General features: G+C 40.1%; 1 protein-coding gene across 2 annotated transcripts in view; it reads left to right on the forward strand.

Moving 5' to 3' along the window:
* Positions 1-322: 322 nt before the first annotated feature.
* ACSL3 (acyl-CoA synthetase long chain family member 3) overlaps positions 323-24,733 on the forward strand; it is a 127,241-nt gene continuing 102,830 nt past the window's right edge. For both annotated transcript variants that reach the window (XM_067026982.1, XM_059055238.2), the window contains exon 1: positions 323-593. The gene's annotated coding sequence lies outside the window, so the exon portion shown is untranslated. The remainder of the gene's footprint in view (positions 594-24,733) is intronic.

The following is a 24,733-nucleotide window of genomic DNA, read 5'->3' on the forward strand; positions in this document are numbered from 1 at the left end:
TTTATTTGGGGGACAAGCCGGTGGTCTTTTTCCCCAGGAACTGCCCTCCTGCAGACCCGGTCGGCCCCGCCCCGTCTCCGCCCATGTCGCGGCCGCACAGACTGGCTCCCCTCCCCCGGTCGCAGTGGTCCAGTCCCCGCCGACCTGTCCCCGCCCCGCGCCGGCTGCGGCTGGGTCCCGTCCTCCCCGGCTCGGGCGAATGACCCATAGTAACCCCGCCCCGCCCACGGCCGCCCGCGCCGCGCTCCCGGCCGGAATTCGATAGGCCCAGCTCCGCACGCGCCACCGCCCGCGGGCCAATGGGAGGCTGCCTCTCTGCATATGCAACGAGCGCCGGCCGGGGGCGCGCGTCCTGGGCGGTTCGGCTCAACAGACGCTGGTCTGCCGGCGCTGGGGCGCTACAGTGCGCTTGCTGCGAGTGCTGGGGCTGAGACTAGGCGGCGCGGCAGCAGGCCGGGCAGCCGACCGCCGCCCTCTCGCAGTGCGACCGCGGCGGCTGCGTCAGGGTCCCCAGGAGGCGGCCCAGGGCGTGAATGCTCTGGGGGCGCAGCCAGTCCTGCATGGGTCGGAGGAACCGGAGCTCCGGCGTCGCGGTGAGTGCGGCGTCCGTGGTGGGAGCGGCGGGGCCGTGTTGGCGGCGGGGCCTCCGCGTGCGTCCGGGCTGGGCCCGAGGGCGGCCTGGGCCTGGGGGAAGGACGCGGGCGGCCTGGAGGCCCCGGCTCCTCGACGTGGCCGCCGAGCGCGGCGCCGAGGGTGTGCGCTCTGGCGGTGCGGGCTCTGGGGCCGGCCCGCGGCGTGAGTGGGAGGCGCGGCCGTGGGGTCCGGGAAGCGGGTGAGGTGGGGCCCGGGCCTAAGGGCCCACCTGAGCTGGGGGAACCGCAGCCCGAGCGGCCGCACTGTCCGGGGGAGGAAGGATGCGCGGGGTCTCTCCCGGCGCTTTGGGGGCGGGGTGGCCTGGGGGATTGGCAGCTTTCACTAGCCCGGCTCTGACGCCGTCGCTGGGAGGAAACTGAGCCCTGCGGTTTCGGAAACCCACACTGGCAGGGTGGGTTGCTGCGGGGTGAGGAGAAATTGGGGGTGTGAGGCGGGTCGACCTTGGTACTTGTTCTGGCCACGATCAGTGGTGATGGGGCGGGGATGAAAACGGTTGTTTTGGGGTTGGGAGTTGAAGGTTTATTTTCCCTGGGTGCGTTTTAATTATACAACAGTAGTGGAATGTGTGATACCCAGAGAGTGCTCACCACCAGCAACCCAGTGGCGTAGGGGATGATACGACCCATTTCACAGATGACGAACCTGAGGCCCAGAGACACAGAACTGGTTTGTCCAGACTGGAGTCAGAAAATATGCTCGAAGCTATTGTGTATTTGGCCCTTCAAAAATAGGGTAGAACAACGTCTTTGAAATTATATGGACGTTAGAGAGAGAATAGGCCTCGTGAAAGTGATTATAGCCGAATAAGATGACAAACAGCGGACACTTACTGAGCCTTTATAACATTGCAGGCGTTGTGCTAAGAGCTTTCTGTATAGTATCTCTGAAACTGTTAACAACCCACTAGGGTGGCGGTTATTCCCATTTTACAGCTGGAGAAACTGCTGTTTGGATATATTAACTTGCCTCCAGATCACAGCAAGTAAGAAGACAAGCTGGGATTCAGATCCGCCGGTCTGAAAATCCAGAGCTTTCACATCTAAGCACGATATGCTGCCACTCCTTGGTGGCTGACTGAATAGTTGTCACCGTGAATTTTTGTCTGAGTGGCCAGGAGAGCTGTAGTTTAATGAGAACCTTTTTTGTTTCCCCAGATTAGTTCTGAGAGTTGAAGGGTGCTGCTGATTTGCTCCTGAAAGTGTACTATTAGTAGGTTATTACAGGGAACAGGCGGTGTGACACGGGAGTGTGCTGCACAGACTTTATTCTTTTCTTTTGCGTTCTGGCGTCTTCCCATGCACTTCTCACCCTTAGGGATGAGTAAGGTTTCTTTAATCGCTCTGGCATTTTCCCTCTAGACTTTTCCTGCTTTCTCTCTTTTTCTATAGAAGGAGTTGGTTCTGTAGGATGGCAGTGTTGGTGCAGAGCAGAGATGCACTGGATGTATGGCTCACCTCGTGTCTTTGGGTCTCAGTTACTGGGTTTGTGAGATGTTTGCGCTGGTTGATTTAAAGCTGAAATATTGAGTCATGTCCTTGAAGGAAAGAAGGAAGGAAGGAGGGACGGGAAGAATCAATCTCTGTCTGGTTTGGGAAGTCAGATCTTAAAGCCTCAACATTTTTCTCATTGCTTATGTGCTCCTCTGCTGTCTGGTTCTGCTTAAATTAACCATTGCTCTTTCAATTAATCGCTCACTTAGAGCCTTTAATTCCTATTCTATGTCAGGCACCATGTAAAGTGCTGGGAATGCAGCAGTGATCAGAATTGATGTGAGCTTTGCCTTTACGGAGGAAACAAACATGAAGCAAATCTCATACAAATAATATATAACTACAAATTATGATATGTGTAATGTGTAATGAAGGACAAGTACTGTGTGAACGAATATTATATAGAGGATTGTGATTTAGATGGAAATCTAGTCTAGGGAGGTTTTTTTGTTTTTCCCCTTAGATGGTGGGTGACCAGTAGTGCTTGTTGACTGGGTACTATATATAGTTTTTTAAACTTTTTATTTTGGGATGATTTGAGATTTACAGAAAAGTTGCAAATATGGAATATTCCTGTATACCATAACCCAGCTCCCCTGCTCTTATATTAACATGTCACATAATCTTGGTTCATTGGTCAAAACAAGAAATTAATATTGATATTATCCACTTAACTAAACTATAGACTTTATTCAGATATCACCAGTTTTTCCACTAATGCCCTTTTTTCTGTTCCAGGATTGAGTCCATGATACCAGCTGGCATTTTGCATTCATGTTATTTTAGTCTTCTCTAATATTAAATACTAATTTAAAAATTTACCTTTTATGAGTTTACTTCTCATAATTTGTAAGAGTGGTATGGAACACTAAGAAAATAAATATACGAATATGTAAAATAAACTATATTATATGTCATTTTCCAGCGATTCCAGTTTTGTTTAAATTAAGATTGCCCAGTATCAGTACGGTAGAAAGAAAATTGATCAGACTTAAAATTCAGGATCTGGAAAGGGAACATTTTCACTGGCATCTCTTTACCTCTCAAATTCCTTTTATTTAATTTTACTTATTTCTCTTTCTTTTTTTAGACAGATTATATTCCATTATAGGTTATTACAAGATATTGGGTATAATTCCCTGTGTTATACAGTACATCCTTGTTCCTTATGTATTTTACATATAGTGGTTTGTATCTGTTAATCCCGTACTACTAATTTGTCCCTCCCCTCCTCCTTCTCCCCTTTGGTGACCATGTTTGTTTTCTGTGTCTGTGAGTCTGTTTCTGTTTTGTATATATATTCATTTGTATTAATTTTTAGATTCCACATACAAGTGATATCATATAGTATTTGTCTTTTTCTGTCTGACTTGTTTCACTAAGCTTAATATTCTCTAGGTCCGTCCATGTTGCTGCAAATGGCAATACTTCATTCTTTTTTATGGCTGAGTAATATAAACACACACACGCATATACACATCACATCTTCTTAAGCCAGTCGTCTTTGATAGGCACTTGTGTTGCTTCCATGTCTTGGCCATTGTAAATAGTGCTGCTAATATACATGTACCCAAATGTTCATTTTGAATTAGACTTTTCATCCTTTCTGGAGTGGAATTGCTGGATCATATGGTGATTCTATTTTTAGTCTTTTAAAGTGCTTGAATACTGTTTCCCATAGTGGCTACACCAAATTACATTCCCACCAACGGTGTAGGAGGGTTCCCTTTTCTCCTTCAGCATTTATTATATGTAGACTTTTGATGGTAGCCATTGACAGGTGTGAGGTGATACCTCATTGTGATTTGTTTGGATTTGTGTTTCTCTAATAATTAGTGATGTTGAGGATCTTTTCATGCGCCTGTTAGCCATCTGTATGTCTTCTTTGGAGAAATGTCTGTTTAGGACTTCTGCCCACTTTCTGATTGGGTGGTTTGAGGATTTTTTTTTTTTGTGGTACGCGGGCCTCTCACTGTTGTGGCCTCTCCCGTTGCTGAGCACAGGCTCTGGACGCGCAGGCGTGTGGGATCTTCCCAGACCGGGGCACGAACCCGTGTCCCCTGCATCGGCAGGTGGACTCGCAACCACTGCGCCACCAGGGAAGCCCTGAGTTTTTTTTTTGATATTGAGTTGTATGAGCTGTTTGTATAGTTGGAATATTAACTCTTTGTCAATAGCATCATTTGCAAATATTTCTCTCGTAGGTTGGTTGTCTTTTCATTTTGTTTATGCTTTCTTTTGCTGTACAAAACTTTTAAGTTTGATTAGGTCTCATTTGCTTATTTTTGCTTTTATTTCATTTCCCTTGGGAGACTGATTTAAGAAAATATTGCTACGATTTACGTCAAAGAATGTTTTGCCTATGTTCTCTTCTAGGAGTTTTATGGTGTCATGTTTTATATTCAGGTCTTTAAACCATTTGGAGTTTGTTTTTGTATATGGTTTGAGGGAATGTTCAGATTTTGTTGTTTTACATGTAGCTGTCTAGCTTTCCCAACACCACTTTTTGAAGAGACTATTTTCTTCTGAGGAGATTTTTGAATTGATATGGTGAGATATTACTAGATGACGATCTTGCATTCTGAGGCTGTAATTAAATGTACATAAAGCAAGAGTTTGAGAACTTTTGAGCAACAATATTCTTTTAATTTCAATGTCTGTTTCTACCCAGAATGTCACTCCAGCTCACATTGCAAGATATGAAAATGAGAGAGGGAATTTTTTCAGGAAGTCATTCTCCCTGCCTTTAGGGTACTTAAAGCTTAAATATTCCTGTAAATACTTAAACTTTCCCCTTTCAGATGAACAGTTGGGAAGCAAGAAACTTATGTGAGATTTGGACTTGAGGATGGGATTTGGATATTTTCAGGAAAGCTAGGCCAAAAAAGGTTGACAGTTTTTTCTAACTTTAGATAAGTAGTATTATAATTATCAGAAGTATCCCGTGTAGTTTATACTTCACAGTGATTTAACTTAAAATTCTCACCTCTTAGGAGACAAATGATGACATGATTTGGGAAATATAAGCCATTAAATGTGTGACTATTTCAGTTGAACATGTGTTAAGCCAATAGAAATAGTTCATTGCAGTACATTTACTGAATGCCATCTTCATGCAAAGTACTGTGCTAGGTGTACAATGTGGAATAAATAAAAAGATGAACTCATAAAGTACTTGCTTTCAAGGAGATTTCAATTTAATGAATACTAATACTCAGATTAAAGTTTTTATCCTTTTAAAAGTACTATCATCCTCTTAAGAGCCTTATATCATTAACAGAAATATTGAGAAAATGGAGATTTAGAGGCAAAATTGCCAGACCTGGTGATTAATAGCCTGTGCTGTATATGGGTTGGGAGAAGGAGATGTTGAGTGATGACTCGTTTACCATTTTGACGCTATCAGTGTAGAGATTGCCAGTGGAGAGACTAGAAAGAGAACAGGAAGAGGCCAGGGATGGAGCTGGGTATAGGAGGCTGAGCTTGCAAAGGAGGCAGGAGTAGTGGCCAGGGAGGTGAAAGGACAGCCAGAAGCAGGTGTCCCTGCTGCCAAGGGGGAAGCTGTCAATACTGTGGAATGCCCCTGTGAGGAAAATTGAGTACCATCTGTTGTATTTAGCAACTCGGAGGTCATGAGTGACCTTGGCAGGAGATACTGATGTGGTGGTAGGGGTAGGATGGGGAGCAGAAGGTGGGGAAAATGGGGACAGCAAGACTAGGAAACTGCTTCCACGAATTTTGATTGTTAGCATATTTAAATGCTGATGGGAGGGTGTCTGTTGAGAGGGGGAGGTCGAATATAGATGAGAAAAGTGTTACTTGTTTGTGCAAAGTTCGTGAGAAGATGGGAAGGCATGGGATCCAAAGCAAGTGAGCCCTGTGCCTAAGCTGGGAGGATGGACACCTCTTCTGTAGTAACAGAAGATGGGCCTCTAACCACCTGACAGGAGTCAGTACCATATTATGGAGCCCTGAGCAATTTCCAGAAAATTGCCAAGAACTGTTGAATTCCTAAAAATCAGCACAATTTTTGCTGACTCATGACATAGTCTTTTTAGAAAACCTCGCTACAAAGCATTGTGTGACTTTGATTTAACATGTGACTTAATCTTGATTTTTATCCACCTTAATATGGTATATACTTTAGTCTGACTTTTGATTATAGTTTCTTTCTTTTCTGAAGAAGGGGACAATATAAACATTAAATCTTGCGATTTCTTCCCTACGTTCTATTTTTTTTTTTTTTTTTGCGGTACGCAGGCCTCTCACCACTGTGGCCTCTCCCGTCGCGGAGCGCAGGCTCCGGACGCGCAGGCTCAGTGGCCATGGCTCACGGGCCCAGCCGCTCCGCGGCATGTGGGATCTTCCCGGACCGGGGCACGAACCCGTGTCCCCTTTATCAGCAGGCAGACTCTCAACCACTGCGCCACCAGGGAAGCACCTTCCTGACATTTTAAATGCCTAGATGCTTTTTTATGTAACATTTTAACTTCTGTTTTTACTGAAATATGTTTACTTCTCATGTTTCCCATTTGAAGGAATAAAGAATTATTGGATGATTCAGCGGGCTTAATGGATCTGCTAATTTTTATTTTGAACTGAAGATACCTAAGTAACCAATGTTTTGGATAAATTACCTCCAACTATAGTTCCCTATTTGTTTGTGAAGGTATTATGAGGATATATAGGGGCAATGACTTATTCACTCATATATTTCTTTAGTATGTATCTTGCAAGACACTGAGAATTTGAAAATGATTAAGAGCTCGTCCCTGGGTTTCTCTGGCGGCGCAGAGAAAGAATCCGCCTGCCAGTGCAGGGGACACGGGTTCGAGCCCTGGTCCGGGAAGATCCCACATGCCGCAGAGCAACTAAGCCTGTGTGTCACAACTACTGAGCCTGTGCTGTAGAGCCCACGAGCCACAACAACTGAGCCCGGGCACCTAGAACCCGTACTCCACAACAAAGAGAGCCACCGCAATGAGAAGTCCACGCACCGCACGAAGAGTAGCCCCCGCTCGCTGCAACTAGAGAAAGCCCGCGCGCAGCAACGAAGAATAAATTTAAAAATTTATTTATAAATAAATAAATAAATAAATAATTTAAAAAAAAGAAAAAAAAGAGATCGTCCTTGCTCTTGAAGAACTCAGGATTCATGAAAGGAAAGTATGAACATTATATGGTGTAAGGGAAGAAGTTATAAGAATAGATGAATTACTGTATGGTATATAGCTCAGGGCAGGAGCTATACCATAGCTCCTGTCTGGTATAGCTCAGGCAGAACAGGGTAGGAAAAAGGGGAGACTTTACGGTGGAGGTAGTAGCCCAGTTTTCTACAACAAAGTGGACTTTTTGCCAAGTGAACAAGGGAGACGGAATAGAGTGTTTCACCTTGAATCTGTACCAGGTGTATGTACACAGATATGTACACAATGGAGATGGTATAACAATACTAAAGAATGTTGTTAGAAAAATAAAAACCTTATCTTGCTATAAAAAGCTTCCCATTTGTCTGTCATGTCATGGTCAGCTTTTCTATCCCTTATTTAATTTGGAAAGTAATCACACTTAGATAATACTTTTGATACAAAGCCTGGTTTTTCTTTTTCTGTACTAATGGTCTTTGGAATAAAGATGATAGCCAAAACCTTTACAGTATTTCCTCCGGCCAGGTGCTGTTCTGATTTTCTTCTCAATTTTATGAGATAGGTTTTTTTATCATTCTTATTTCACACATGAGGAAATTGAGGCACAGGGAGCTTAAGTGACTTGCCCAAGTGTGTGCTGTACCTCATCCCAGGTAGTTAGGTTCCAGAGTCCAAGGCCCAGGCGCTGCACCTCCTCTCTGGGGTGACAGCTTGGTTTGAAGTTCATACATACCTCTGAAGGCATGATTATACCTGGAAGGGAGCTGTGATGGCAGTTTATCTATTTTTATTACACATAACTTACCTCTCCCCCCTCCCCCCCAAAAAGCCCTGTTTTTACAGAGGAGAATGTGAGGAGTAACAAACTAAATTGAGAGAATTGAACTAAAATTTTCATCTTGTACTTGAACGTAAATACATCAGGATACATTCTCCTTTAACATTCTTACATAGGAATCATTAACATTGCCCTTTTAGCATTTTTTGGATCGGGAATGTAAAGCAATTTTGCGTTCTGTAATCTGCTAATTCCATTTTTTTCCTTTTCTTTCTTAAAAAAAGAAAGGAGACTTGCTTTCTGTATGTCTGAGAAATATTTTGTAATATTTGATCCAGTTAAAGAAACCCACTTCCTTCCCCCAAATCCTCCAGTTAACCACTGATCTGAATTTGGTGTTCATTATTCATATCCATTGCTCTGCAATTTTACTACACATGGATGTATCCCTAAACAGTGTACAGTATTGTTTTATGTATATTTAAACTTGATATAGATGGCATTGTGTGTATTCTTATGCAGTCAATATCTTTTCAGTGTCTTTTCAGTATTCTTTTCAGTCAATATCACTTAATATATGTGGTTTCATCAGTTGAGTTTCATCACTGTGGGTATATCTCAGTTTAGCTAATTTACTTTAAACTTGTTTTACTTTCATTTTTATTTCTTTTTTTGTTCTTAGTAGATAATTTTGCAGATATATATCTGATATTGTTTCATTTTAAATTCCATAAATGACTGTAGGGATAATTCACATGTGTCCTTCCTTTTGGGAAATTTTTATAAATCTACTTTTGATTTAGCCAATTCTGTATTTGAGTGCTTGTTTAAGAATTTCCCTCTAAAATGTGCCTTTTTCCATTGTAATTTTGGTGGGTAGGGACATGGACTTGGAGTTAAGTTTTCTTGGAATTGAATTCTGGCTTTTTAATTGTGTGATCTTGGGCAGCTTATTTAACCTCTCTGTGCCTCAATTTCTTGTATAAAAAACAGATAATAAGAAAATCTGCTATATATTGTTGTCAGGATTTATATGAGATAAGTTCCTGGCACATAGTCAGCACTCGGTAAATTTTAACTATTTTAAATTTATTTATTTTCAGAATATACAGTATTTTCTAAGTTTGTCCACTCTCTTTTTGTTATTGCCTTACCTTTTGAAACATCGTTATCATCCTTACATAGACAAATACACTTCAAGGAAATGTCTAATGTATTGTAACCTCTGGTTAGTGGAGATTGGGAAGAGATATTGTAAATAGTAAACTGTAAACTGAGGGACATTAAGTAGATTTTGTTATATTTTAACGTCAATAATTTAGGATTTACCTTGTGCTTTAGTTTTCTGGAAGTGTATATAAAGCACCTTGAAAGTAGGTTGACATGGTGTACTTCTCAGTCGGGTAACTTAAGAACCTCCTTATTAGTTTTAAACATCTTTTGAATATGACCTTGATAATGGTTCAGGTAGCATTATAGGTCATCAACTTTGTGTTGAGTGGCGAAGGAATCATTGCCATATATGTGTGTAAAACTTGCTGTGTAAATTTGACCTGATTCCTTAACCTTTCTCAGCCTTCCATTTCAATATCTGTAACATAAAGATGTTCTTACTTTGCAGGTTTATCACGAGTATTGAGGGAGATGACAGACGGTAGTTTAGGGTACACGGTTGACCCGTATGTTAGTTGTTATTTCTCTGCCTCCCTCTGTCTTCTCTTTTTTTCCTGTTTTCTTTCTTCTCTGTTCTTCTTTTTTTCCTCTTGGCTCCTTTCTCTGTCCTTTCATTGATATATAAAAATCTGCACATATTTAATGTTTACAATTTGAGTTTGGACATGCATACACCTGTGTAGCCATCACCACAATCAAGGTAATAGACATATTGATTACCTCCAAAAGTTTCCTTGCGCCTCTTTGTTTCTTGTTTTTGTTGCATTTTGATTTGTTCTGTCCTTCAGAAGCAGTTTTTTGGTAAGAAGTAACAAGGTATTCTGGGTCCAGCATGTGAGCAAACCCATCATATAAGTAAAAAGCATACATCACTTAAAGGGGACTAAGGAATACTAATTCCTTAAGGATGAGAGTGTTCAAGCTGTCTGAAGATACATAAAGGATGTGGTTAATGTCGAGTGAGCAGTACAGAGGTCAGAGAGGTCATATTGGCCAGGGTAGCCAAGGGAAAGGTCAGCTGAGCAAGTGAGACATAGATTGGTTTTGATAAAATAGTTGAGTTTGAGGTAGAGGAACTCAAATGGGGATGTCCAGGGCAGTTGGGGAAGAGCAAGATTGACAAATAAAATTGAGGCATCACCTGTTCTGGGGGACTAGAGAAGCTGGGAGGATAAGTCACATCCCTGCGGAGAAGCAAAAACACCAGAGATTTGGAGGACAAAGACAATTAAAGACCTTGCCTAAGACTCATTTATTTATTGATTCCTTCGACTCAGGAAGTACAGTTGACCCCTGAACAACATGGGTTTGAACTGTGCGGGTCCACTTACTTGTGGATCCCTCCCCACCCCCCACTAAATGTGTACTACAGCACTACACAATCCAGAGTTGGTTGAATCCCTGGATGTGGAACTGTGGGTATAGAGGACTGACTATAAAATTATATCTGGATTTTTGACCGTATGGAAGGTTGGCACCCCTGAACCGTGTGTTCAAGGGTCAGCTGTAATTGTGGAATGAATGGAAGGTAGTAGGAATAGGAAGGGACACTGGGCAGCCAGCAAGTGAAGAGAACCATGTGGGCTCTGAGTTGTTACAGGAGGAGCATTTAGGGTCCGGCCCGAGTTGTTTCTAACCCTGCTGCTTGACTGTCACTGTGGCACTGCCCATGCCATTTAGCCTTTGTGGAGCTCAGTTTCCTTGTCTGTAAACCTTTCTTGCTCAACACTGTAGTGAGCTGCTTCTCCATCAGTGCTCTTTTTCTTTTACCTCCCTTTCCACCTCTTCCTTTTTCTTGGTTTAGGACTTTTTTTTATTCCTGCCACGTTTCTTTCTTAGGCTTCTTTGAAACTTTATCAGTTAGCTTTGTGTGTTTCCCCCTCTGTGTTTATTTATGTGTTTACTACTTGTAATTCGCTGGGGTATTTGTATGGGTTTTATTAGATACTAACTACACTGACTGCTGCGTAGATGTAACCTTCTGAATATTATTTTCTTTTTTTGGTTTTTTTTTGTTTTATTTTTTTTTAATATTATTTTCTAAATTGGTATTGTAGACATAAAACAGTTCATTTTTCTGGGTTATAAAATACTCAGTTATCACTTTGGCCAGAATTAGGAAAAGTTCATACTTCAACCGGAGAAGTTTCTTATTTTTACTTATTTTACTTTCATCAGAATTGAAGTGATCCTCATTCTGGACGCTGACTTTGGCTTTTTTTACTGTAACATTAAAACAATCAAAAATCTTTCTCTTCTCTTTGGAAACTGACTTGATCTCTGAACTTATTACCTCCTGTTTGGGGGAAGCTTGGGGTAGTCGAGTTCTTTCTAAAATGAAGTAAGGAGTTTATTTTAGTTCCATGGAAAACCAGAATGAACCAGAATGAATTAATCTTAGAACTGTACTTGACATTAATTGCAATTACACCACATGGAATTATTATTTGTTACATATTCACAATACTTCCGTAAATCATTTTCCTTTTGTACTGAAAGTTTCCATATTGCTTGTGTGTTAGAGTCTAGGAATTTGTATTCATCATTGACTCTGAAACTAGGCCTGACTTCTAGCCTGTTGCCTGTTTAGACTCTCCTGCATAGTATTCTCCTTAGAAATTCAAAATGTTTATTTGTAAATCACTTTCTGAGGCATAAAAAGAATACCTGTTTTCTCCAACATCTTGAGGTGGAAGGGTTGTGAGAGGTAGTAGCTGGTTGGGAGTGAGGTGTGAGGTCAGAGAGGAGAGCTCATGGGACCCCAAGTATAAGGAGTGAGGTTGGTGTGGTCAAGTGGAGTGATGCAGGGCTTGAGCTTTATGACCATATTGGCACTTGAATTCCCAAATCTGACTCCACCTCATTCTAGTTTTGCAAGCACAGAAGATTACCTCCAAGCGTCAGTTTCTTTAAGATAAGGATGGTCTCTGTCTTGCAGTGTACCTGTGCTCCGGGGTGTGCATGCACGTCATCTCTGCAGTGCTGGAAGAAAACGTTAGAATTTTTTAAAAAGTCCGTATTTTATGCATGATTTGTGGTGTTTATAGTATGCTAGAACAATAACACATATGCACAGTGTTAAAGGTGCACATGTTTGGAATGCCAACAGTTTTACCAAAAGGGGCTTGTTGTGTTCCTTAAAGTTTAGAGACCATGAGCTAGTAGATAAAAGCTAGGCCCATGCTGGAGGCTTATTCGTTTGGGGGCAGCATTATATATAGATGAATTGGGGATGGGGTTGAAGAACTTGGGGTATTTGGCTCTGGGAAATGAAGGTTATCAGATTTAGGGAGCATGTCTCTGCAAGTTCATTTGAAAAATGGTAGACATAGTAAATCTAGCATGGGTAATGATTTGAGTTACTTTGTGAAAGTTTTAAACTGTATATTCTTACATTATTTCAGTGTTAGAAGATTACATGGTAGAAATTTGGATGGGACATAACCCAGAAAAGTGAGTCAGTGTTAGGGAATTGCTCTTGATATGCATGGGTAGTTTACCCACAGATAACGGAGAGCTGGCTGTATGTATGTCTAACTTAATGTTTGTTTATATTGTATGATGGCAGAGGACATGCTTGTTAACTATAGGTGATTAATTACAGTTTTGTGTTTCATGTTATTAATTTCAAATTACTTTATGAAATAAATGTATTTACTCTCTTTTCTTTTTAGATGAGTCTAAAACATAATGTGTTTCTTTTGGGCTCCTTTAAGGGAGAGTAGCTGTTTAACATAGAAAGTAAGCATCTCTGAGGACGGGGATACTTGTTATTCACTGATGCACACCCAGTGCCCAGCATATAGAAGAAGATACTCATATTTGTTGATAGAATCAATCTTTGCATCCCTGTCACCTAGCACAACAATGAACATGAGATACTCAGTAAATGTTTATTAAATTGAGTTGAAAGATTTGAACATAATACCAGAAAAATTTTGGAAGGCTAAAAACCTGACATCAAAATGACCAGTGTACACTTATTAGTGGGAGCTCAGGAAATCTGAAAGAGTAGACTTGCTTTTGATATGCAGTTGAATAGCTCACTGGTTGAGTAATAGGTGTAGATATAATTTTAAAATTATGTGATAGGGCTTCCCTGGTGGCGCAGTGTTTGAGAGTCCACCTGCCAATGCAGGGGACACGGGTTCAAGCCTCGGTCCGGGAAGATCCCACATGCCGCGGAGCGGCTGGGCCCGTGAACCATGGCCGCTGAGCCTGCACGTTCAGAGCCTGTGCTCCGCAACGGGAGAGGCCGCAACAGTGAGAGGCCTGCATACTGCAAAAAAAAAAAAAAAAATTATGTGATAAAGCAAGAAAGTGTGATGGATTGTCTCGGGCCAGGCCAGTTGCTTGTTGTACTTTAATATCATAACCACTTGTAGCCTTTGACACTCCTGACCATGCCCTCATTGACCCTTATGTCTGCCTTTGGCTTCTAGGACATGCTCTTGGTTTCTTTACCCTTCTGGCTGGCTTTTATAATAACTGTCTTTAATCCTTTTAATCTTACAACTGAGTATACTATTTTTGAGGGATTCCATGGTTTCAACTCTAATATGGTTAGAGTCAGTGATGATTCTAAAATCTACATCTTCAGTTCTGTCTGGAGCCCCAGTCTTGTATTTTTGACAATATTGTGAATATCTTTTCTGACCATTTCCACAGACTTAATATCCTACCCTATACTCATGTACTCATATGTATCTGTTCTTCTTCCTGTATTCCTCGTATCTACTGCAAGTTATCCAATATTCTAGAAGTGTTGACTTTAATCTTCAAAGATTAATCTTCACATCTCACCACATCCTGTTGGTTTTATCTCAGAAAAGTCTCTCCAGTTGGTCCTCCTACTTCTGTATCTACTGCCCTAAACCCTGGACCTCATCATCCTTTGCTTGGGCTATTGTAAGAACTACATACCGGGAATCTTTTGTGGTTTGTTCGGTTTGTTGACCCAAGTAGTCATTCTGAAAAAACAAATTTGGTCAAGTGCCTTGCTTATTAAAACCTGTCTCTGCAACATATTCCTCTATTCCATTTTCATTTCTAACTTCCCTCAATTTCCTATGTTCCAACTGTCTCAAGCTACTTGTGGTTCCTTACTCTCTGCCCCTTCGTGCCTCTGTGTGTTAGGCAGGAGCGGAGGGGGCGGTTGGAGCACTGAGGGATTGACTGAGCTCTTGTCTGTGGGACCACGGAGGACTTCACATAGAGGCTTCAGCTGAGTCTTAAAGAATGAGTTTACTTTGGCAGTCCTTGTAGCTTCTTTTAATTCTATCGAATTCTTTTAATTCAGTCCCAGTTCCAGGTTCTAGAGAGAATATTAGTGAACCGACACATCAGTACTTTCGTTACAGGCCTCACTTGTCATAGGCTCCTGGATCCCTGTGGATGCCTGTGTTTGCCATAGTCAGCTGGGGTAGAGATGGGCGTGAAGTGGCATAGTTCAAACGAAACCAGTGCTTCTCTTCCCAACAGAGTTGTAGGCCAGGCAGTGTGGGCTGTGTAGGCTACTGTGATAGCACTGGAGATGGTTTTATAATGAGAAAAAAGACTTAAGAACAAATCCTTTTTGGGACATGGGAGCTGTGGAAGAGAGGTTTGTTTCAGGGGTGTGTTCCTCATCTTTCTAGGACTCACATTCAGCCATTGGCTCAATTCTGGTTTTACTTTGATGCTGTTTAATTTATTGAATAATCTGTCCTTCACTCATTGATCTGAAATGCCACCATCATTAAGTGTAAATGTCCCATGACTATTTCTAGTTTTTACAATTCTGTACCAGAACAGTTAATGTTAGTTTTGGCATCTAATAGGCTGGTATGGGCTAAGTATTCTTGTTCTCAAATTTTCTTAGCTAATCTTAAAGTATTGTCTTCTAGATAAACTTTGGAATTAGTATATCAACTAACCATACAAAATTGACAAAGTCCTAGTAGGATTTTGATTGGGATTGTATTTGGTTTATAGGTTAATTTTGGTGGAGTTATAGTTATCCTTTCTACCCAGGACCTAGTCTGTCTTTCCATTTATGCAAGTCTTTTAGTGTCTATCAATAGTATTATACACACACACACGCACACACACACACACACACATAAAATCTTTTCCCTTTTTTATTTTCTAACTGGTTATTACTACTGTATAGGAGAACGATTGGTTTTTGTTGTCTACCTAGTATCCAGATATCTTAGTGAACTTTCTCTCTGGTTGGATAATTTTCAGTTGATTCTTTTGGTTTTTCTTGTCAGACATTAATTATCTGCAAACAGTGTGATTATTCAGTCTCTCCTTTTCCAGTATTCCTACTCCTCATGTCTTTTTTTCATCATTGCATTGTCTAGACTGCAGTGCTGTCCATAAGAAATGCAGTTAGAGCTACAAATGTGAACCGTATCTGTAGTAGTTTAAATTTCTAGTAGGTATCTTAAGTAAAGAAGAAACAGGTAACTTTAATATATTTTATTTAATCCAGTATATTCAACATATAATCAATATAAAAATTATTAATGAGATGTTTTACATTTTCTTCATACTAAGTCTTTGCAAGTCCATGTGTATTTTACGTTTAGAGCACATCTCAATTTAGACAAGCCACACTTCAAGTATTTAGTAGCTCCATGTGGCTAATGACTACAGGGCTAGAGCCTTTTTAACAGTGTTAAATAATTATAGTCACAACTGGCCTCCTTGTCTTAATTCCTGACTTGAATGGAAATTTGAGTCTGATGTTTGCTATTGGTTTCTGATATGCTTTTATTAAGTTCAAGTTTTCTTTTGCTTCTGAGTAAGAAGTTCCTTTTAATAATTGACAGTGATGGGGAAATTGGGCAGCCACATTGAAAAGAATAAAACTGGACCCACTATCTTATACCGTAAACAAAAATTAACTCAAAATGCATTAAAGACTTGAGTGTAAGACCTGAAGCCATAAAGCTCCTAGAAGAAATTGTAGGTGGTAAACTCCTTGACAGGTCTTGGTGATAATTTTTTGAATCTGCCACCGAAAGCAAAAGCAACAAAAGCAAAAATAAACAGGTGGGACTACATTAAACTAAAAAACTTTTGCACATCAAGGGAAACGTCAACAAAAAAGGCAGCCAACTTAATGGGAGAAAATATTTGCAAATCATTTATCTGATAAGGGGCTAATATCCAGAATATATAAAGAACTGATACAACTGAACAGCAAAAACAAAACAAAACAAAAAACAACACAACCACAAAGACCGATTGAAAAATTGACAGAAGATCCAAGTAGATATTTTTCCAAAGACATACAGATGGCCAACAGATGCGGGAAAAAATGCTCCACATCATCATTCATCAGGGAATTGCAAATCAAAACCATAATGAGAGATCTCCTCCTACCTGCTAGAATGGCTGTTATCCAATAGACAAGAAATAACAGTGTTGACAAGGATGTGGAGAAAAGGGAACCCTTGTGCACTATTGGTGGGGATGTAAATCAGTGCATCCAGTATGGAAAACAGTATGGAAGTTCCTCAGAACATTAGAATAGAACTAACATATGATTCAGCAGTTCCACTCCTGGGTATTTATGTGAAGAAAATGAAAACACTAATCCAAAAAGATACATGCGTCCCCGTGTTCATTGCAGCACTGTTTACAGTAGCCGAGACATGGAAGCAACGTAAGGTGTCCATCAGTGGATGAATGGATAAAGGAGATGTATACATACACAGTGGAATATTAGGCATTAAAAAGAATGAAATCCTGCCATTTTTGACAAAATGGATGGACCTTGAGGGCATTATACCAAGTGAAATAACTCAGAGAAAGATAGACACCAAAAGATCTCTCTTTTATGTGGAATCTTTAAACAAACAAACAAAAGCTAAGCTCGTAGATACAGAGAACAGATTGGTAGCTGGCCAGAGGTAGGGTTTGGGGGAGGGAGAAATTAGTGAGCTGTTTTTGCAAAAGTTAATAACATTTATTTTTCTTAAATACTTAAAAAACATATACTGACATGATTACACCTTTCTGTCCCACTTAAACTGTTAATATAAATAATGATAATAATAGAGTCCTGTGGTATAATACAAGAGATATATAAGGTTTTTGTCACCACTCTTGGCACAGAGCTCCTCAGACCCTTGGAATTTCCTGATTGTTAGGAGTACCTTTTATTCATAAAAGCTCCTTTAGATCACACCCATGCTCTAGGATGGGGTCCCTAGAGCATCTCAGGATGGAGTTGGTCACCAGAAGGACCAAGTGATTAGAGGTTTGAACTTTCAGCCCTATTCACTGACCTCCTGCAAGGAGTGTGAGGGGGCTGGAGACTGTGCTTTATAAAAACTCTTGGACAAGGTGATATTCAGTAAGCTTCCGGGACGGTGAGCATTTCTGTCCAGGTGCTGGGGAGGCGGCACACCTGGAGAGGGTTTGGAAGCTCTGCTGCATACCTTCCTCCCCAACCCTTGCCCTGTGCATCTCTTCTGTTTGTCTGTTTCTGAGTTGTATGCTTTATAATGGACTGGAAAACATAAGTAAAGCGTGTTCCTGAGTTCTGTGAGCCCTCCTAGTAAATTATTGAACCTGAGGAGGGGTTTGTGGGAATCCCTATTTATAGCCGGACGGAAACTTGAAACTACCAAGTGGGGAACAGTCTTGTGGGACTGACCCCTTACTTAAGCTGTGGGATATAGCTCTTATGAAATAGAGTACAAAACTTAGACCAATTCTGGCTTAAAAATTATCTCTAACTTTTTATCAAAAGAGTGTATGCACACAGTGGAAGACTTTTTAAAGTAATTTCTTGGCAGAGTGTATTTGTGGAATTAAATTTTCTGAGTCCGTGCATGTCTGAAAATGTCTTTATTCTACCTGCAGTTGAACAGGAATGTAGATGGGAGTAGAGTTCTGGATTAAAATTTCCCTCAAAAGTCTGAAGGCATTGTTCATAGCCTTCTAGCATCCAATACTGCAGAGACATCTGCTGCCAGTATGATTCTTATTCCTTTACAGGAAGGGTGGCTATACATACTGGTTTGTGTGGAATACCTTCAAATTTATCTTATAATAGTACATGCTTTTACTCTCAAAAATATCCTTCTTTGTTGATTAATTATAGAATCACCTTATTTGTAAGTGACCTGGTTTTTGTTTTTTGGAAGCTTTTAGGGTATTCTTACATCTGGTGCTCTGAGAATTCACAAGGCTGTGTCTAGAGTGCAGTTAATTTTTTTTTCCCCCATTCATCTGCTCAGTACTCAGCAGGCCCTTTCTTTAAATTTGAAGACTAGTGTTCATCAGCTCTGGGATATCTTATTGCTGAATGCTTCAGTAACTTCTACCTCTTCATTCTCTTTGTTCTTTCTTTCTAAAACTCCTTTTAGTGGAACTTGGTCTTTGGGATTAATTTGACACCCAATTATAAAAACAAAAACTTTTTAACCTCCTGTTCTCTACTTCATTGCTTTTGCTTTCCTTTCTGGGAAAATATTCCCAACCTCATTTTCTAATACATCTGTTGACTTTTAAATTTCAGGTGGTATTAACTTCCAAGAGCTTTTTCTTATTTTCGGTCCTTCTGTACATCCTATTCTTGTTTCATCAACAAGATGGTCTCATCCCTTTGAGAATATTAATTACATATGCATATTTAAGGTGTTTCCTACATTGTCTATCTCCATTTCATACCCCCCTCACACACACTTTTTGTTTTCATCTCTCACTGTGATTTTTTTCCCTCAAATATCTGGTGATCTACAGCTTTATCTTCTGTCTGGATTTTTGGTTCTGATACATCTTCCTGTTTCTAGTTTTTTTCCATCAATAAATTCTCAACATTGGCACTAGATTTAACATTATGAAACAGATCTGATTATCCCATTCTCTTGCATAAAAATCTGAATGGCTCTTCAGAGATCTGGATAATGTCTAAACCACTTAGCGTGGCACACAGGGCAGTGGCAGTGAGGTACAGTGTTTTCTAGAGCTGCTGTTACGCTGCAAATTTGGTGGCTTAAAACAACAGGAATTTATTCTCATAGTTAATAGGAGCCAAAAGTTTGAATCAGCATTACTGGGCTGAAATCAAGGTGTTGCCAGGGCTGAGCTCCCTCCTTCTAGAGAGAAGACGTTCTCGCCTCTTCTAGCTCTTCTAGCCTCTTCAGCTTCTGTGACTGCTTCAGTTTCTGGGGCTGCTGCAGTCTGTTGCTCCACTCGAGGCTTCTAGGCCAGTGTCTTCAGATCTCTTTGCTTCATCTTCAGTGTGTATGTCAAATCTAGTGCTTCTCTCTTACAGGGACACTGGTGATGGCATTTAGGGCCCACTGGATAATCGACGATTGTCTCCCCATCTCAAAAGCCTTAATTTAATAACACCTGCGAAGACCCATTTTCCAAATAAGATAACATTTACAGGTTCCAGGGAGTAGGACCTGATACTTTTGAGGTCGTTAATCAGCCTACAACAAATACTTAGAGTTTTCTTAAATTGCCCTTTTCTTGAATACCTCTGCTTTTCGAAATACTATTACTGCCTGCAGTTTCTTCTCTTCTTGCCTCCTTGGCCAAAAATGAATGGATCATTAAATCTTTGTTGAGGAGATTCAACATTTATTGAGGGTCAATTGAACACTAGCACTTGTCATATTAGACAACAGAACAAGGTAAAGTAAATATGCACCTGTGTCAAACCTTCTCCAGGGAAGATTACTCAGAAGGGATTCACTAAGTCATAGGAATTTACATTTTTAGCTTTTGCTGCCAAATTGCTCTCCAAAGTGGCTGCACTTCCCCTAATAATGCCAAGAGTGATCTTGTTTCCTATATCCTTGCCAATACTTGTGATTTTTTTTCATTAAAAGAAATCTGATAAGGGAAAATTATATTGTTTTAACTTGCATTTCCTTGATAACTAGTGATGTTGACCATTATTTTCAAAGTTAATAGATGTTTGGATTTTTTCTCTGAATGTACATAGCCCATTTTTTCTATTGCATTGCCTTCTATTTATAGAAATTTTACAAATATGGATATGTATTGTTCATATATGTTGTTGCTGTCCTCATTTACATAATGAGTAAACTGGTACAAGAAATAAGTAAATCGATAAGATGCCCCTCTCATTCCCCATGGACAGATGGATAGATGAATGAAGAAATGAATGAGTGTGTCTAGAATCATAGCTATTAAAAAACAGAGCAGGGATTTTGGACCCACATATATCTGGTTTTAAGGCCTGTCCGTTTTAAAGTACATCTGGCTGCCTTGTAGCGAATGAGGAAATTAATAGTGAGGCAGTGGTGTGCTGAATTTTGACTCAAAATACTTAACCATTACTTACTAGCTCTGTGAGTTTGGGCTGATGTTAATATATTTTTTTAAGTAACTGTAATGATTCCTAACCTATCTGCTTTGAACGTGATTGAGAAAATCATTGAGATGATATACAAAAGTATGGTATATACAATGAAATACTATTATAAAACTTACTAATTCTCCTTGACCATTATAGCAGTGAGTGAAAAAACTCAACATACTTTATAAAAGTTTTGGATATACCTTTTTTAAAAAGATAGACTTTATTTTAATTTAATTTAATTTTATTTTTTTTCTGTAGTACACGGGCCTCTCACTGTTGTGGCCTCTCCCGTTGCGGAGCACAGGCTCCGGACGCGCAGGCCCAGCGGCCATGGCTCACGGGCCCAGCCGCTCCGCGGCCCGTGGGATCTTCCCGGACCGGGACACGAACCCGTGTCCCCTGCATCGGCAGGCGGATTCTCAACCACTGCGCCACCAGGGAAGCCCTAGACTTTATTTTTTAACAGTAGTTTCCAGTTCACAACAAAATTGAGCAGAAGGTAGTGAGATTTCCCATGTATCCCCTGTCCCCCCATATGCACAGCCTCCCCTGGTTTCAGTGTCCTGCGCCAGAGTGGTACATTTATTACAGTCAATGAACCTACATTGATGCATTGTTATCACGTACAGTCCTCAGTTTACATGAGAGGTCACTCTTGGTGTTGTACGTTCCATGGATTTTGACAACTGTGTAATGTCGTATATCTACCATTATAGTATCGTACTGAGTAGTTCCCCTGCTCTGAAAATCCTCTCTGCTCTGCCTGTTCATCCCTTCTCCTTAACCCTAGGCAACATTTTGCAGTCTCAGTAGTCCCAGTCCTGCTTCCATAGCTTTGCCTTATCCAGGATGTCATATAGTTGGAATCATATAGTATGTAACCTTTCAGATTGACTTCTTTCACTTAGTAATCTGCATTTGAGTTTCCTCCATCTTTTCATGGCCTAATGGCTCATTTCTTTTCAGTGCTGAATAACATTCCATTGCCTGGATGTAGCAGTTACACATTCACTGCTGAAGGACATCTTGGTTACTTCCAAATTTTGGCATTTACAAATAAAGCTGCTATAAACAGTTGTGTGCAGCTTTTTTGTCTAGACATACATTTTCAACTCATTTGAGTAAATACCAAGGAGATCAATTGCCGGATCATATGGTAAGAGTATGTTTAGTATTGTAAGAAACTGCCAAACTGTCACCCGAAGTGGCTGTACCCTTCTGCACTCCCCCCAGCAGTGAATGAGAGTTCCTGTTGCTCTGCATTCTTGTAGCATTTAGTGATGTTAGTATTTTGGATTTTGGTTATAGTAATAGGTGTGTAGTGGTATATATAACATGCTTTTTTGGTAAAAGTTTACATGATAAAATGTCATTTGCTAGTATAATAGATGATGTTTCCAGAAAAACTCAACAGAAATTTTCCTGTGAGGTTTGGAGATAGAGATATCTCCAGGAAAAGGTTGATATTTGGCTCTATGATTAACCAGATGAGGAGTAGTAATGCTTGCCTTCATGTGTTTGTTTTGACGGGTATTGAAACAAAGGCACATATTTGAAGGCACTAGTACCTCCTACCATTGTCAACGGGTAAAATGTTTAATTTTATGTAACTACAAAGTTTCTATTATTAGGTGTAAAATGTATTAAGTTAAAACCAAGGATGGGTAAACTGTCAAAGAAAAAATTATTTTCTCTCCATTTTGTGATTGTAGAATTATGAAAGTTATGAGAAAGTAGCTTTTATACTAATTTTAACTCCATATAAGCCCACTGAAACATTGAGCCATGTTGTTCAGCAATGTTATTGATATTTAACCTTCCTTTCCTCAATTTGAATTTCATTAAGCGTTTCGGGAAAGTTTGAACTCAGTATCCTCTTTATTTGGCAAAGTTTAGCACTAATTAGACTGGTAGCAGCATGTCAACATGTGATGGTCCTTTGAAATTTGTGTTTTATTTAAAATTTCTAACTGGACATTTTAACAGAAATTGTAGGTTGAAGGCCAGGAAAACAGCAGTGGATTTTTGGTCGTTGTTTTTTGTTTGTTTTTTAGCATCTTTATTGGAGTATAACTACTTTACAATGGTGTGTTAGTTTCTGCTGTATAACAAAGTGAATCAGCTGTACGTAAACAATATCCCTGTATCTTCTCCATCTTGCATCTCCCTCCCACCCTCCCTATCCTACCTTTCTAGGTGGACACAAAGCACCTAGCTGATCTCCCTGTGCTATGTGGATGCTTCCCACTAGCTATCTGTTTTACGTTTGGTGGTGTATATATGTCCATGCCCTCTAGTCTCTAGGTCCATCCACCTCACTACAGATAACTCAATTTCGTTTCTTTTCATGGCTGAGTAATATTCCACTGTATATATGTGCCACATTTTCTTTATCCATTCATCTGTCGATGGACACTTAGGTTGCTTCCGTGTCCTGGCTATTGTAAATAGAGCTGCAGTGAACATTGTGGTGCATGGCTCTTTTTGAATTATGGTTTTCTCAGGGTATATGCCCAGTAGTGGGATTGCTGGGTCGTATGGTAGTTCTATTTTTAGTTTTTTAAGGAACCTCCATACTGTTCTCCATAGTGGCTGTATCAATTTACATTCCCACCAACAGTGCAAGAGAGTTCCCTTTTCTCCACACCCTCTCCAGCATTTATTGTTTGTAGATTTTTTGATGATGGCCATTCTGACTGGTGTGAGGTGATACCTCATTGTAGTTTTGATTTGCATTTCTCTACTGATGAGTGATGTTGAGCATTCTTTCATGTGTTTGTTGGCAATCTGTATATCTTCTTCAGAGAAATGTCTGTTTAGATCTTCTGCCCATTTTTGGATTGGGTTGTTTTTTATTCTGATATTGAGCTGCATGATCTGTTTGTAAATTTTGGAGATTAATCCTTTGTCAGCTGCTTCATTTGCAACTATTTTCTCCCATTCTGAGGGTTATCTTTTCGTCTTGTTTATGGTTTCCTTTGCGGTGCAAAAGCTTTTAATTTTCATTAGGTCCCATTTGTTTATTTTTGTTTTTCTTTCCATTTCTCTAGGAGGTAGGTCGAAAAGGATCTTGCTGTGATTTATGTCATAGAGTGTTCTGCCTATGTTTTCCTCTAAGGCTTTTTTTATAGTGTCTGGCCTTACATTTAGGTCTTTAATCATTTTGAGTTTATTTATGTGTATGGTGTTAGGGAGTGTTCTAATTTTATTCTTTTACATGTAGTTGTCCAGTTTTCCCAGTACTACTTATTGAAGAGGCTGTCTTTTCTCCACTGTATATTCTTGCCTCCTTTATCAAAGATAAGGTGACCATATGTGCATGGGTTTATCTCTGGGCTTTCTATCCTGTTCCGTTGATCTGTATTTCTGTTTTTGTGCCAGTACCGTACTGTCTTGATTACTGTAGCTTTGTAGTATAGTCTGAAGTCAGGGAGCCTGATTCTTCCAGCTCCGTTTTTCTTTCTCAAGATTGCTTTGGCTATTCGGGGTCCTTTGTGTTTCCATACAAACTGTGAAATTTTTTGTTCTAGTTCTGTGAAAAATGCCAGTAGTAGTTTGATAGGGATTGCATTAAATCTGTAGATTGCTTTGGGTAGTAGAGTCATTTTCACAATGTTGTTTCTTCCAATCCAAGAACATGGCATATCTCTCCACCTGTTTGTATCATCTTTACTTTTTTTCATCAGTGTCTTATAGTGTTCTGCATACAGGTCTTTTGTCTCCTTAGGTGGATTTATTCCTAGGTATTTAATTCTTTTTGTTGCAGTGGTAAATGGGAGTGTTTCCTTAATTTCCCTTTCAGATTTTTCATCATTAGTGTATAAGAATGCAAGAGATTTCTGTGCATTAATTTTTTTATCCTGCTACTTTACCAAATTCATTGATTAGCTCTCATAATTTTCTGGTAGCATCTTTGGGATTCTCTATGTATAGTATCATGTCATCTGCAAAAAGTGACAGCTTTACTTCTTCTTTTCTGATTTGGATTCCTCATTTCTTTTTCTTCTCTGATTGCTGTGGCTAAAACTTCCAAAACTATGTTGAATAATAGTGGTGAGAGTGGGCAACCTTGTCTTGTTCCTGATCTTAGTGGAAATGGTTTCAGTTATTCACCATTAAAAACGATGTTTGCTGTGGGTTTGTCATATAT

This window comes from Kogia breviceps, chromosome 2 (assembly GCF_026419965.1).
Source record: "Kogia breviceps isolate mKogBre1 chromosome 2, mKogBre1 haplotype 1, whole genome shotgun sequence".
Taxonomy (NCBI): Eukaryota; Metazoa; Chordata; class Mammalia; order Artiodactyla; family Physeteridae; genus Kogia; species Kogia breviceps.